The sequence below is a fragment of the Lissotriton helveticus genome, chromosome 3_1, assembly GCF_964261635.1.
Source record: "Lissotriton helveticus chromosome 3_1, aLisHel1.1, whole genome shotgun sequence".
NCBI lineage: Eukaryota > Metazoa > Chordata > Amphibia > Caudata > Salamandridae > Lissotriton > Lissotriton helveticus.
Window position 1 is genome coordinate 183,114,190 of NC_136061.1, and position 16,377 is coordinate 183,130,566.

At 45.3% G+C, this 16,377-nt stretch overlaps 1 long non-coding RNA gene across 1 annotated transcript in view; it reads right to left on the bottom strand.

Moving 5' to 3' along the window:
• The window catches only part of LOC144822254 (uncharacterized), a 110,752-nt gene that overhangs the window by 16,419 nt on the left and 77,956 nt on the right, over window positions 1-16,377 (bottom strand). Inside the window, exon 2 of the long non-coding RNA XR_013608593.1 lies at window positions 6,284-6,373. This is a non-coding gene — a long non-coding RNA (uncharacterized LOC144822254). The remainder of the gene's footprint in view (window positions 1-6,283; window positions 6,374-16,377) is intronic.

Here is a 16,377-nt window from a genome sequence, read left to right on the forward strand (position 1 = left end):
TTTAGGTGGTCTGTCACTTTACCCACAGGTCATTCCTATGGAGTGGGGGTGGGAAAGTAGGGTGAATAGGAAATGAGGGTTTAACAGCTCTTTCCCTCCAGCTGCCTGGGAGGGACGTTAGAAAGCACATTCACTCTTGTCCAGAGGCGCCCTTGCATTTGTAACACCTTCGGATGCAGCCTGTTGAGGTTTGCAGAAGATCCAGAGCAGCAGAGCCAGCGTAACTCTTTCAACACATTCAAAGGGTCTGGACTGGGACCTTGACAACCATTATCTCCCCTTCACCTCCAAGCTCCCGCCTAACTCCTTCCACCCCAATATTATAACATCATCACCAAGCTGAGATGGCAAATTAGTAGGCAAAGTAATGAAAAAGTCCCTAAGAAGTAACCAATATTCACAAGACAACTCACATTTAAAATGAAATACTATATTAAGGGGTGCTTAACGGGAGTGCCAGGTTGTAGCCAATGAGCTACTTACCTTAAGGGGGACTACACCCTGTTAATGCACACCCCACGTGGGGGTTGGGCATATACCTGATCCTAATTGGAGGAGTGCCACCATCTTCAAGATGGTGAGCACTGAAAAGTGTAGTTCACCTCGCCTCCAACAACTGAGGGGTGGAGTTGGCAGAGAGGGGCACACCTCCTATTTTTTCTATGTTTTCCCTCCTGTCCTCCTGCCAAAAAAGGGGTGAGGACAGGAAGGGGGCCTGATCCCTCTAACAGGAGAGGCTGGGTTCGCATTACAAAAGGACAGGGCCATTGAAACTCTCCGCTACTGATGTCTCTTCCTGACAAGCGGGAGGTGTGAACACCTCCACTCAGGCAAGGCATTGTTCTCAACCTCAGAGTACGCAGGCAGTCTCCCCCCACAAGGTCAGAACACTAGTGGTAGCAGGCTGGCTCAATCAATCAATCAATGACACTTGTAGAGCGCGCTACATACCCGTAGGGTCTCAAGGCGCTGGGGGGGGGGGGGGGGGGTGCCGCTACTGCTCGAACAGCCAGGTCTTCAGCTTCCTCCTGAAGGAGAGGTGGTCTTGGGTCAGGCGCAGGTCGGTCGGGAGGGAGTTCCAGGTCTTGGCAGCCAGGTAGGAGAAGGACCTTCCTCCTGTAGTCGCTCTTCGGATGCGGGGGACGGCGGCGAGGGCGTGGTTGGCTGATCGAAGGTGGCGTTTGGGAGCGTAGAAGTTGACTCGGCTGTTGAGGTAGCTCGGGCCTTGGTCGTGTAGGGCTTTGTGTGCGTGGGTGAGGAGGCGGAAGGTGATTCTTTTGCTGACGGGGAGCCAGTGAAGGTCTCTGAGATGTCCGGAGATTGGACAAGAAGAAGAAGTTTGTGGCATTTTTTAGAATGCAAGTACACTAAGGCTGTGCACCTGGATGGGGGCGGAGACCCGCTCCCAACTCTCTTGATTATAGACTTGGCGTGGCAAAGGGCTGACCATGTTTTCCGGGGAGCACGCAGTTTGATGAAAAATATCAATACAAATAAAATACGGAGGTAAAGGACTAAAGGAGGTGTGCACATCGTCGCTTTTCCAAAATGTTATTAACACTTTCGGCCCATTGACGAGTAGCACCCGTTGGAGCACAGTGAACAATCGGATAAAATGGAAAACTGTCACAAAAGAGACAATGTTACGAACTTGGTTCATAAGCGGGTTCTTATGAAATGTATAAAGGACCATTGAAGTTGGATACTTGGGGAGCCTTGCGGTTTATGTTTTCATTTATATATGATAATGTTATTGTTGCACAAAAGTTTATTTCGAAATAAGCTGACAGGTGAAATATCGTAGAAATAACACCACATAATCAACGTGGTAAATACATCAGAGGGTGGGCGGAGCATTTTTTATTGAATACTTGGGGTGTTTTGGGATGTTTAGGGTCACGAGGGATGAATTTAGGAGAGCAACTGTCTACGCATAGTATGAGGAGTAAGGTTGAAAGTTAAAGTGCATTGTGGGATTTGGAGGCAGAAATCGGGACTAGAAGGAGAGTAGAGATTAGGTTACGTAATGAGAGAGGATTGATGTGTAACAGGTGAATGGGAGGGGAGGAGACAACCGATTGAAAAAAGGTCAAAAGGCAAAGGGTTGAAAATCAGGGTAGTTCCGGTGGAATAGTGAAGATGGCAGGAAGAGGTTTGCACTTTTTTAGAAAGGTATGGTCTTAGAAGTAGGATTACTTAATGGGAAATAGAAGGTTGCTTTTTTATTAAACATCGTAGTTTTGTTAGTAAGATGGGGCAGGACAATGTGTAATTTGTACCTGTTTAAGAGAACAAGGGGAGATGGGCAGAAAGCAGGGGTATTCATTTAAAATAGCAACAAGAGATCACATTTTTTAGCGGGAAAACGTTGACGTGGGGAGTTAGCAATAACTGTATATGTAATGATTGATGAAGGGCACAGGGTCACGTACGGAGTCTAACAGATGTGTTTTATATTTATAGAATTTAACCCCTGACGAAGAGCCAGAGTTTAGGCTCGAAATGCATTGGGTGTACAAGAATGAAGTTTATGGATTAACTTATGCGCACTGTCATGGCGCAGGAGAAGGCCTGGATGGGCATTCCTGCACCAATAAGAATAGAGTGAATGTGTAAGCGTCCCTTTTGTGACATGAGAAAACTCGCAAAAAAGAATAACATTGGATTAAATTTGGAAAATAAAACAATTGGACAAGAAGAAGAAGTTTGTGGCATTTTTTAGAATGCAAGTACACTAAGGCTGTGCACCTGGATGGGGGCGGAGACCCGCTCCCAACTCTCTTGATGTCCGGAGATGTGACTGGTTCGTGGGATGTCGAGGATGAGTCTGGCTGAGGCGTTCTGGATCCGCTGGAGTCTCTTCTGGAGCTTGGCGGTGGTACCGGCGTAGAGGGCGTTGCCGTAGTCCAGTCGGCTGGTGACGAGGGCCTGGGTGACGGTCCTCCTGGTCTCGGTGGGGATCCACCAGAAGATCTTCCGTAGCATGCGTAGGGTGTTGAAGCACGCCGAGGAGACGTTGTTGACTTGCCTGGTCATGGAGAGGGAGGAGTCCAGGATGAAGCCCAGGTTGCGTGCATGGTCTGTTGGTTTGGGTGCGGAGCCCAGGGCGGGAGGCCACCAGGAGTCGTCCCAGGCGGAGGGTGAGGGTCCCAGGATGAGGACCTCCGTCTCGTCCGAGTTCAGTTTTAGGCGGCTGGTCGTCATCCAATCGGCTACCTCCTTCATCCCTTCGTGCAGGTTGGCTCTGGCGGCGGCGGGGTTGTTGGTCAGGGAGAGGATCAGCTGGGTGTCGTCGGCGTAGGAGATTATGCTGAGGTTGTGTTTGCGTACGATGGCCGCGAGGGGGCTCATGTAGACGTTGAAGAGGGTGGGGCTCAGAGATGATCCTTGAGGGACGCCGCAGATGACTTCGGAGGCCTCTGACTTGTACGGTGGTAGGTGGACTCTCTGTGTTCTTCCGTCGAGGAAGGAGATGATCCATTCCAGCGCCTTGTCCTGGATTCCGATGTTGCTGAGGCGCCGTACTAGGGTGCGGTGGCAGACCGTGTCGAATGCCACGGAGAGGTCTAGGAGGATGAGGGCCGCTGTTTCTCCATTGTCCATCAGGGCTCGGATGTCATCGGTGGCGGCGATGAGGGCGGTCTCGGTGCTAGGTCAGTTGTGAGCACATTTAAGGATTGGTAGGTTTCAGGGGACCCCTCTGTGTGAACTTTTTAATAAATCTGACATTGGAATCAGTGCAGGTTTTATCCTGAGATGTTTGGTACCATAAATCCTATAGTTCAGTGAATCCATCATGGAGCTGGGGCACTTGTAATGATGAGTGTCCAGCCCATGTACTTACTGTGGCTTCCCTGGTCACTTACAATATGCAGGAATCCACAATGCTGTTGCAGGGGCATATCTACACATGCAGATATGCCCTCACATGAGATATTGTGCACCCTTCCTTGGGGCTAAGGCCTGCTAGAGGCATGTTTTACCTGTATTTCATGCAGTGTCTGTGGGCATGGCACACAGGGATGTGTGCCAAATCGACTCCTCAGTTTTTTCTGCACCAAGACACTCAGGTTGCAGTGGCAGTGTGCATGTGCTTGGTGATGGGTCCCTTGGGGTGCCACAATTTGTGGTGCAGCCCTCGGAGACCCTATTTAACCACAAGGCACAAGGCCCTTGGTACCAGGGGTACCTTTTACAAAGGACTATATGTGAGCTAAAGAGGTGCCAATTGTGGAAACAAAAGGTACAGTTTAGGGAAGGAGATCTGGCACAGGGGGCCTGGTTGGCAGGGACCCTGTGCACTTCCAGTCGAAACTACATCTTTTTCCAGGCAAAAGGCGGGGCTAACCATGTCCAAAAGAGGCTCTTCCCTACAATGGTGCTGTGAGGTCACAGCCTGTGACTGAAAGCACTGTGAAGATACAAATCATTATTTTAAAAGCATATTACTCAAAGTATAAGATAGGCAACCACAAAATGTTAAACAATTTAGTGTTTTTTTAATATAACAAGTGTTGCAGCAGCTTCAAGTGATTTTTAGAGCTTCTCATTGCTCAAAAGAGCTGATATGTATCTCTTTCCATGAACTTCATTGCTTGGCTTTACTCTCAAGAATGTGTTACTCAAAGTGTCACACATTTGGCAGTTGAAAATCACTCATACGTGCACTGAAGCCATAGAAATGCCACACATAAGGAATGAAAACCTGTTAGTTATGCAGCTGGTGATGATTGGACTCGGGTAGCCCGGATAGAACAGTATGGGGGAGAAGGTGGAGTGAGGGAATCATACAGGGCAGGGGATATTGAATGCTTCGATGCATGGAGCACTGATCTGCAGCCAGACTGGACCGTGTTTCCCAAATACTCTCACTACAACGATTCATCCTTGGTGGGCTCCCTCTCTGGCCTCCTGCCAGTGATAACCCTCATGTAAAGAATGGGGGTGACTCTGCAAAACCTTTTTATTTATCTCTCTTTCTTGTCTTTATCTCTTATTTTTTTAATCTCTTTTTGTTCACTCACTATTTTATGCATGCACTGGACCTTTTTTGACCCCATTTCCTTTCCTCTCTACCTGATCTCCCCTGGTCTCATCTTTTATCAGAATGATATTATTTTTCAGTATCTATGCCCTTAATAATAGCAATAACATTACTATTTAAAATAATGCATCATTATTCGTATTACAATTATTATTGTTATTAGAAGTAGTAGTAGTGCTTGCCTTTATATAGCACTTCCAGACCTTGTTATTATTACCTATCTCATTAGTGCTCACCGTATCGACTTTGGAAGGATTTAAATATTTCGGTCCGGGGAATTATACTAATTGCAAGTAACATGGGCAACTGATTTCTGCAGTAATCCGGTGTTTCCGCTACAAGTGTCATTTGTCGATGAAGAATGCACATTTATGCATTTTTTCCTTCTATTTTTGTCTGTCGATCATTCTCCCCTTCTTTGTTCCGACCTCTTCCCCTGCCCGCTGCCTTTCTACTTTGGCCTCGTTTCTCTAATCCGCGCGTCGTCTTACGTCTGTCCTCGTCAAGAGCCATTAACGAGTCTCCTAATTGACCTGCGAGTGGCGACAGCCTGGTGGGTTTCTATGGTCACGAGGATGATGGGAGCGGCTCCCGCCCGCGCGCACCTGCAGCCTGCCCCGGCCATTGATCCGCTCCTGAGGAGACCTTCAGGACCAGGGACGGGGCATCGGTGACGTCAGGCCCTCGCCGACTTCATATCAGGTGTCATGGCAGCAGCCCCACACCCAGAATCCTCTAGGTGTGGCTTAATGGCGCGTGATCAACAAAAAAAACATATTGTTGCCCAGCTAGTAGAACATTAGGAGCCTGGAGTCAGTGCCACATTTGTGCAAGTGGTGGGCACCGGCACTCAATTTTGGGTCTGGGATATATTTGAGAGATGCAGAAAAGGGACAAAGAGGGAGGAAGAGAAAGGAAGGAAAACAATGACAAAAGGCGAAAGTAGGGATACAAAAAAACTACCGGCAAGAAAGAGTCAGGATAAGGGCTGCCACCTTCCCCAGAGAAAAGTCACTTTATTAACCTTCTGCAAAGTTAGGGACATGATACTTAAATATAACATTATATTACATTTTTTTTACTTTAATTATCAGTAAAAGGATCATGACTCAGGCTTTCCTCATATATTTACAGATTAAGTTAAGGTATGTACTGATAAGTGCAAACATTTCCTCATTTTTGTCCAGGCCAGGATAATAAAATATTGAACATACCGGTAGGTAGAAAACACAGACCCACCTGTATTGAGTGAATGTGTTAATGAAGCTGCAGGCAGTGGAGGCCCAAGTTTAGCCCTCCTGGATTAGACAGGCCTGGGCTGGACAGAACCTACAGAATTAGAAGACAGTTGATGGCCACATTTTTTAAAATTGTTATTTATGTTAAAAAATAAATACAATTGGAAAACTAGGAAAACAGACAGAAGTATAAATCCCTAGAGTTAGCCGGAAGAGGGAAACACTATTCAATACAAAAAGCATACATTTACACCAGAATATAACTTCTGGAATATACCATTGTTAAGTGTCTATTTTACGTAATTAGGAAGTAAATGCATTGTTTGAATAAAAACCAGTCAGTTAATCAAAGGGTGTTTGCAAACCTTTCAGCTCTTGGGTTGACTGGACATGGAGTGACATTTTTTTATTTTTAATAGAAACATGGCTAAAATCAAAACATATAACACAGGGTCCTGGGTCATAAGTGATTATTATGATGGAAGGTCATTTATGCCAGTGTGGTAGACCAAGATGAAACGTGTAAAACAAGGAAAGAGCAAGGGAATTGGAGGGGTGCGTCCTTGCCCGCAGTTCAATAATAAGCTAAACAATGAGGACGAACCAACTAAAAGAAAAACTTGTGAAAACTCACTGTTGTGATAAGCTATCTCAGGGAACCATTAGGTTTTCTTAAAAGACCCCTCACACACCAACCTAGTTTGCGTCATGCTTCATCATTGGGATCCCAACCGGGTGGCCGAATGCCCCCCGGTTGTGCTACGACGCCTGATTACAGCGGAGCGGGTGTGGTGAGTTGTGTGATTAAGTGTGGTTAAAAAATATCTCCGGGAATCCTTGCCTGATAAATTTATTAATGACTGTGAGAAGTTGGCCTGGCATATGCTGTCCACTATTCTAGTGGGCACCTTGCACCAGTCCAAACGCCCCTTATTGATGGTGGGTTTAAATACAACCTACATAGAAAGCTATCCTAGTGGTAGCTGTGGAGAGCAGCCTTCAGGCTAAGTCTTGAAGGAATGTAAAGCAGCTTGTTTTACCAGTCTATAATCTCATGAATGACCAAATGAAAGGAGAACCACACCAGGTATATATATATAAAATATATGTATTTATTATAAACACATCCCTCTAGTCTCTTTATGAGACTAGAGGCAAAAGTACATTCAGTAAACTTATTTAGCACACAGTAAATTAGCACAATATACGTTGAGCCCTGGGGGCGTATCAAACCATATATTAAGAAAGTGGTATAAGAACCATGACTGATATAGATACAAGGCCTAGAACCTTTAGAACCGCTGGTGCCACCAGGAACCACCCAAGGTAGTGACACAGGGGACCCAAGGGGGACGCGTGGAGTGTCTAAACACAGCCGCGAATCATCATTAACTGCTATGGGGAAAGTCTCGCTTGGAATTAAAGAATAAAGATTAAGGACACTTGGAAGAGGACTTGGAGCAAACCCCTTTAGAACTAGGCAGTTCTAGAGTCAATACCCATAGGAACACCGGAGTACTCGAGTTACCTCACACAGGGAGGCCGGGTGCATAGCTGTCTTTTGATGTCGGGTTTTGTCGTCGTTTTCAATGGCGATCTGCTGCAAAGTGCTGCTGGCGACCAAGTCGAAAGTGTCCGGGTGGATCCAAGGGTGGTTCGAAGATCTGAAGAACCTGAAAGCAGAGGGGGCAGAGTCTGGGTCACTAGCCAGTGACCAGGAAGGCGATGAGCGGAGGCCCACCGATGTCGGGTGCTTTCAGATGAAGAAGGTGAAGCTTGACTCTTCAGCCACGAGGACCAGGAGGCATTGACGACAACCAGGAGATGGATGGATTCGAGCTGTCCCACAAAAGATGTTGAGTGCTGCTGGTGTCGGTATCCATATCGGACCCAACAAGCCTTGGCAACAGCAACCCATGCAAAAAGCAAAGATTGGCTTCGGTGCAGACCAGCAAGGTCTAAGGGACTCACTACTTGGTGGGGAGTCAGGGCACGTCTGGAGCAACAAGGAAAGCCCAAGAAACAGAAGAGTTACTTTTGTGGGGAGCCACCAGTTGACGTACCAGGAATCACGAGGGAGCCTCAAGCAGAAATGCTAGAAGCGGGCCCACGGAACACTCGTGGAGTGTAGGCCCACAATCTTTAGTGCAAATAGTGCTCGGGGCTTGGAATACAAGTAGCTCAATGCACAACTTCGGGAAAGCTTGAGAAGTTGATGCACTTGCAAATGTGCACGGTGTTCAGGAGATCTGGTTCCACGCACTCGTGAGGGCTGTGGGTCTCAGCTTTGTTGGGATCTCATGTCGGTCTCTGAGAAGTCTCGAAGTCTATGTCCTGATTCACAAATCCTTCGGGATCCGGCGGGAGCCTTGGAAATGCAGACCTGCAAGATGCTTCTTTGGTGCCTGTTTGAACAGGGGAGTCACTTCTTGGCCCCAAGGGAGATTCTTCTGTCTTCTAGTCGAGTAGAATGTTGAAGTTCCAGGATATATGTTGCAGAGTTTCGTCCAGGTGTAATCTGAAGTCCTAAGGACTGGGTTCCCATACTTATACTAAGAAAGGGGGTTGGACATGCTCTGGGGACCCACCTATGGGAGGGTCAGGGAAGAGGGGTGGTTACACCCATTCACTTTGTCCAGTTTTGCGTCAGAGCAGGGGCTGAGTGCCCCTGCAACCGGTTTGAACTGGGGTGTGCACAGGGACACCAAATGTGCCCCCAGCACTGTCTGAAAAACATTCTATGAATGCACCCACCCAGCCCCAATACACTAAAGCCTGTCTGGGAGGTGGTTACACCTCCCTATGGCAGGAAACCTATTGTCCAGGCCTCCCTTGCTGGAGTTTCATCCAGCAGCAGGAGGTCAGACTCATGTCTGTGGCTGCGGCATCCATTTTGTGATGCTGGGACTCTTTTAAACTATTAACATTTAGGTTAGTGTGTACATGTCTTCTCCCTCTAGAAGGGTGGAATTCTACCCCACTGCCAGGACTGGCGGAGGGTCAGGATTCCAAAGTGTTTGACACCAAACACAACATGTTTCCATGCAGCCATTCCAAAGTTAGCATTTACTGCGAGGTTATAATGCACTTAAGAGTATATGGTCTGGCTACATCACAGAACAGCATCAGAGAATAGATTCCGAAAGCTGCAGAGGGGTCCTGCTCATGCATGGGAACCCTCTTACACAAAACCAAGCACCCTGCCTTCAGGATTGATAAGGCCTACCATAGGTGTGACTTATAGGTTTATATGTGTCAGTGATTAAAGGTAGATATACGTAACCTATATCTTAGTAATGGGTGCATGCACCACCTTACCCAGGCTGCAGTAGCAGACCTGTGGTGCCATTTTGGAAGGCTTCCCAGGGGTGGCATAATACATGCTTCAGCCCCTGGTAGGCCTCTGGGGAACCTATGCCCTTAGTACCTAAGGTACCATATACTAGGGACTCACAAGGGTAACCTAGTAACCAATCTGGAGTGTACCTAAAGTACATGCAATCAATTTAGAGAGGAAGCAGCTAGGCTGGGGTCCTGGATAGCAGGGCCACAGCCAGACTAAAGTTGAAAAACAGTGAAACACCAGCAAAAAGTGAGGGTAACCATAGTAAGCAGATCCTACTCTCCTACAATGACTGCCCAGGATATCGTTAAAAACAAGTGCTGCAACTAAAGGAGGGATTTGCTCCTAGTTGTCAAGTTATGGTCTACATGTTTCAGCCCAGCAAAATGTTTTAAAGGGCTTTCTTCAAGACCGGGTGAGTGGATGTGAGTGGCAAGAAAATCACGCCACATGAATGTGATTGTCCAACACACATGCTAAGGTGTGTGGTAGTGCTCAACGTTGCTGGTATACTTACGGACACTCAAAAACCTGTAAAGGAAAAGAGACAGGACAAGATACATGAAAATGCAACATAAAATACGATCTTTTAGTGGTGCCACTAATTGAGTTCCAGGTACGTGGGCACAACAGTAAGGTAATACAAAGTCATAGCCAGGTGAGACTACATGCTTAGGCTACACATGGTGCACGTATAACTCACAATGAATATATAGCTGTGATTGTGATGAGGCATGCAGCAAATCCAGCCCGGATGTGTCTCTAGCACCACTGAACGCAGATGTGGCATGTGGCATGCTAATGTGTTGTTCATTGAACCCAGGGTTGAGTTCCGCCCTGTGTGTTCCCTTGGTGAAGCGCGGAGCAGATTGTGCAGAAAGGGGTGGTCCCAAGTGGCATGACTCTGTGCGGTCATTGTAGTTGTAATAAAAGTCAAAGTACAATTAGATTACGTGTGGCAACTATGAACAGAATGAAAATGCGCATAATTATACTAGGCGGTAGTGCTAGGCAGAAATTCGGGGCTCGGGAGGGGTATCATCTGTAGTCACACACTACGGAGTTAAAGAAGAGTGAGAAACAACATAAGTATTAAGTATAGCGGTAGGCTGTATCTGAGAGCAAAAGATGTGGGGTGACATTACTTCGTCAAGATGAAAACCCGCAGTAACCTGTTGCGTTTTCCCGTGGTCCCAGCTGTTATTTTTGCCCTTGTGAATGCTGTTTTTAATCACAAAGTCGTACTTTCTGTGATACGGGCGTGCACGACAGAATGCGTAGTGTCAGAAAAGGCTGGTCACCTTTGCGAGTTTAGTGCGCATGCGTGGGGGCCATCTTAGGCGAGGGTAACCGGGTAACAGGAAATACAAGCTGACTGTCAGAAGTATAAGTGTCAAATCGGGAAGAGACACATAGCCTTATTCATGACTCTTTTAGATGACTTATGTAACAAAATAGGGCCAATGTGAGTGCTCAGCTGGGTAACCAGAGATACAGGTAATGGGAAATCCGAGCTGACTATCAGAAGTATAAGTGTCAAATACAGGACAGACACATAGTGCTATCCATTACTTTGTTTGATGATGTTTTTAATACATTTTGCAAAGAAATAGAGCCAACACGAGAGTGCTCAGATGTTATGGTAATAAGGACGCCATCGCGAGAATGCCAATTGGGATAGAGGTATTACAAATCAAATTTCAAAGCTTTATTCGACAGCAGTCATAAAAGCATTACACAACATTACAACCTACAATGAATAAATACTACATTTTTTGTTTAAAAATCCTCATATAAAATCTTAATAAACTAAGCTGACTTGTTCAATTTAAAACAATTCATGAACATCAATTAAAACAATTTATTTTAACAAAATACAATTTACCCATATAAAATTCAATGACAATAATTCATTTAGCATCTGCAAAACGCTGAATGTCGCGGGCACGTATTGTCCATGCCCACCCTAAGAATTTTGCAACTGCAACAGAAATGCACGGAGTGCAGTCTGTTTCAAGTATTCTTAGCGCCTCCATGCCTCTACGTGTACCCAGATTTAAACACGCAGGTTTTAACCACCTACGACGAGGATTTGCGTACACGGGACATACAAACATCAAATGGGAAATGTTCTCGAGCATGGTTTTGCAATGATGGCATTTGTCACCTATAGAGGTATTACTGTGAAGTCCAGTATATATGTGCAGGAGCAATGCTGTGCTAACCAGTGTTTGTGTATTTCCTCGAAATGAATCAGTGACCTGCGAAAGTCAGAGAGAGTGAGGGGCAAATGATATTTGGCAATACACCAACCGGTGTTCCTAACTGGAGCTCTTGGTGGGGGTAACAAATGCAGTTGTTGCGTCTTTGGGAGGTAATAATCAAGTATGTCAGATGGCCTCACAATGTGAATGCATCAGATGGCCTCGTAAAGGAAATGGTTGCTGATGAAACCTAGTGGAATGTCAGAGTGTGTCCGCGATGATATGGAGGACTAATTCCTGGTGGTTTACTAAGACAGTTCCATGGTATGTTATCATTTAAGCCAGTCACATGACTGGACAGCCAGTAAATCCATCTTTGCTCCTTCTCTAGGAGGCGACTCTGTATGTTAGGCATTTTTTGTCTAATGTTTCTATCACCACCCATCGCATGTCATTAGTGGTGTGACCTGTCTCCAAGAAGTGATTAGTCAGTTGTGTGGTGTTTTTCTTGCATCTGATGGTGCTGCGATGCTCACAGATGCTTGTCTTTATTTTTCTACTTGTCATGCCAATGTATGTGAGATTACATGGGCAGACAATGCGGTAGATAGGATGTGCAGTATTGCAGTTTGTATGCTGTCTGATTTGCGATGTCTTGCCTGGTTCTAATTCTAGGCTTTTAGTAGTTTCTGTGATGTGGCAAACACTACAATTTCCACACGGAAAGTGGCCAGTAATGTTTGGGAGACCCCAGGCATTCAAGACTGAGTTTATAGGTTTTGGAGGTGGGGCCGGGCTGGCTCTCTTGCGTGAAAGTAGAGGTTGTTCCCATTTCAGTTTGCCAGTGTGAAGTATCTTCCAGTGTTTTTTGATGATGTGGGAGACTTTATTGGAAACAGCATTGAAGGTTGTGACGCACGTGAGGGGGATGGGCATAGGAGTGCGTTCTGTTGTCTCCTGTAGTCCTTTCCGGTTTTGGTTACGTGCATGTTTCCTAACTTTCTCAGTTATTAGCTTCAGGTAGCCTCGGTGTTGCAGTTTGGTGCTCAGGGCGTTGGCATGCTCTTTGAAGTCATGTAGTCACTGCAATTCCTGCTAAGTTGGAGAAACTGCCCGTAGGGGAGGTTTTCACGTAAGGTTTTGAGGTGAAAGCTAGTATAGTGTAGTAGGGAGTTGTGGGCTGTAGGTTTAAAGTGTGTTTTGCTTTTCAGCCCTCCCCCTATTGCTTGTATCTCCAGGTCCAAAAAAGTCATGTTGTGCCTATGGATGCTGTATGTGAATTCAAGGTTCGGGTCACAGGTGTTTATCCACTGGCAGAATGTCATCAGGGAATGAGTGTCCCCTTCCCAGATCAAAAGAATGTTATCCATGTAACGTTTGTGAAATTTGATCTGGGCAACATGTGACATGTTGTTATTTAGCAGGTGGTTCATCTGCAAGTTGTAGACATATAAACCAACCACACTGGGAGCAAAAACGCTCCCCATGGAAGTGCAACATTTTTGCAAGTAGAGTTCACCCTCAAACTCAAAGTAGTTATCTTTGAGTGCCAGCGTTGCCCATTCCTGTATGAATCTTTTGGGAGTGTGGTAGTTCCAGGTGTTGTTGTCCAGTGCAGATTTCAGTACAGTGAGCGTGGCATCCTGAGGTAGCCTCGTGCATAGACTATCGACGTTAAGACTGACTATAAATGAGGTCTCTTCATGAACCCCAAAACCTTAATTGTGTTCAAATGGGTGTTCTCATTTCTGTGGTTGTCGAAAATAAGACTGGCCCTGAATTCCATAGATTTTGATCAGATGATTATTTTTAATGGAATGCTTGTATGGACATGCTTTAAGGCCTGGTACAACACCATACCATCCTTCCACTCAGTTCATAGACTGACCTGAGTGGCAGATGAAAGGCTCAGGAAGCAGTTCATGCTGACCAGATACCCTAGAGCAGGGTTCTCCAAACTGAGGGACAGGCCGCTAAGTGGGATGGGGGCTCAAGTGATCTCGGGAGGGGGAGGTGGGGTGCAAGGCTCTGGACAAAAGCAGCATTATGCTGATAGCAGTAGTTTGTTTTTAGTAGAAACAAATGAGCAGCATTAAGCTGCTATGTAATGAGCCTCCAGCATCTCTTGCTACCAAGATCTTCATCCTTACAGCATCCTGCATCATTGGTGAGCTGCTCGAGGTCCTCTTGTGACTCCTGTGCCTCCGACCTGTGGGTCCTCTTGAGGGTCGTCTTTGGCTCCAGTGGGCTCCCCTGCCTGCTCTGGGCTTGCTCTGACTCTCCTGCTCTTGGTGAGTCCTTTGGACCATGCAGGTCCCGACACTGCACCTTTTTCATATGCTATATTTGTTGCCGCTGCCAAGGCTTGTTGGTGCTCAGCCGGACACCGATCCTCAGGATCTTGAAATCCAACATGGGTCAGCTCCTGGTCTTTCACAGCATCACCTGGTCTACACAGCTAAAGTGCCAAGGTGATGTCAACACTTCTGCATCTCCCTACATCGGTGGGCATTTGTCTTTCAAGCCTCCTGGTCACTCCTTTTCTTTTTTTTCCCAAATTTTATTTCATTGACAACACAAGCAAACTCGCATTTCAAAAATAAAACATTTTTACAACAATAGTAAAATAAAGAGGAAAATTGAAGTACATGAATTCCTTGAAAAATTAATCAAATAAGAAAGAAATCAGGAACTATTCACTGATCTTAAGTAGGGAACAAGTTACCCCAAATTTTATCAACTTTCTTCAGAGAGCCAATCCCTCGAATTTTGGCAGTTGAAAGTTCCATATCATATATCTCATTTACCAGTAGCCACCATTCGGTTACCGCTGGTGATTTATCAGAGATCCAAGCCCTGGCAATTAACAATCTTGCACAGGAAATTAAAATAAACATTAAGTCCTTATAAGTGGCAGTATTAGGTTGTATTCCCAGGAGTATCATCTCGGCGGAGATTTTACCAAAAAACAATTTATGCTGTTTCAGCACTTTCTCTATTTCATCCCATAATGTTTGTAAAGCAGGGCATGAAAAAATTATGTGTACTATATCTGCTGCTAGTAGGTCGCATTTAGGGCATTTTATACGTTCAGGTAATGCATTGTTCCCTGACCACTTAAAGAAGTGAAGCGGCGTGTAATATAGCTGGCATATGGTCTTATAAGATTGACGTTTTAAGCTAGAAGAGTTAGTTAAAGAGTTGCTGTTATGTAAAAAAGTTGAAATATTATTTGAGGAAATGGGCAGTCCTAGAGTAGTAGTCCACTTCTGTGCGATTTTAACGCAATCATCAGGTTTAGATAGAATAAGACATTTGTACCCCAAGCTAATTAGTTTGCTTTTTGTTTCTCCGTAGATGCAAGTCCATATTTCTGAGTCTAAAATTTCCCTTAGTTGCAATCTATTCATGAAGAAATCTCGTATCTGTGTGTATTTGAAAAGAGCATTTACAGGTAGTTTATAAAGTGTTCTTAAGGTATCGAATGTTAAAAAGCCTGAAGATCCGTATAAATCGGAAAGGTGGTTTATACCGTGATTAGCCCATGTTCTAACTATCGGATCGCTAAAAATCTCAGGTAAGCCCGGATTGTACCATATGCTTAGCTTTGGGTGATAGAACGTAGTTTTATTAATAGCCATAGTAGTATGCCATATGTGTACAACATCTTTCGCGGTCTCAAACTTCACTCGTTTAAAGTAGTTCGGGTCGTTGCTTCTAGCTAGAAATTGTACAGAATTTGCGCCTAACATAAATTGGTGATAGACATATGGATGGTTAGAAGAAAAAAGGCTGCGTATCCGACCCAGGAAAGAAGCGTAAAAATAGAATTTAAAGTCGGGGAAGTCGAGGCCACCTTTAGTAACTGTTAATTTGAGAAGAGACAGAGCTCTGCGATTTTTCTTGTAACTCCAAATGTAGCTGCCTAAGATACCATCCAATTTTTAAAAAAATAAGTTGTTAGCGTATAGCGGGATGGACCTAAACAAGTACAAAAATGTTGGCAGAATGTTCATTTTTATACGGTTGATTCGTCCTATTAAGTTTAAAGGAACCTTGTGCCATTTTTTAAGGGTCCCTATTGTCTCCTTCAATAGTATATCGTAGTTTAGGGTCATAATTTCTTTTAAGTCGGATGTTATTTTAATACCCAAGTAGTTCGCGGTGTGGCAAACCCCCAAAACTGGAGCCGGGAGCTTATAGTTAACAACGATCTGCGTTTTGTTTAAGTTTAATTTGTACCCCGAGACCAAGCCGAATTCGTCGGCTTCTTTAATGAACCCAGCTATGGCTTTAGGTACATCGGTTGTATAAATAGCAAGGTCGTCTGCGTAAGCAGTAATTTTGAGGGAGTTATTGCCATGCGTAAATGGTATGATACATTCTTGGGTCAGTATTGAGTTAATAAAAGGCTCCATTGCGAGAGCAAACAAGAGGGGCGACAAGGGGCACCCTTGACGTGTGCCTCTTAGAACCGGGAAACTATTGGAAGTTAGATTAGCATAACCTATTTTTGCATTAGGTGAGTCATACAGGGCTTGAATCCTA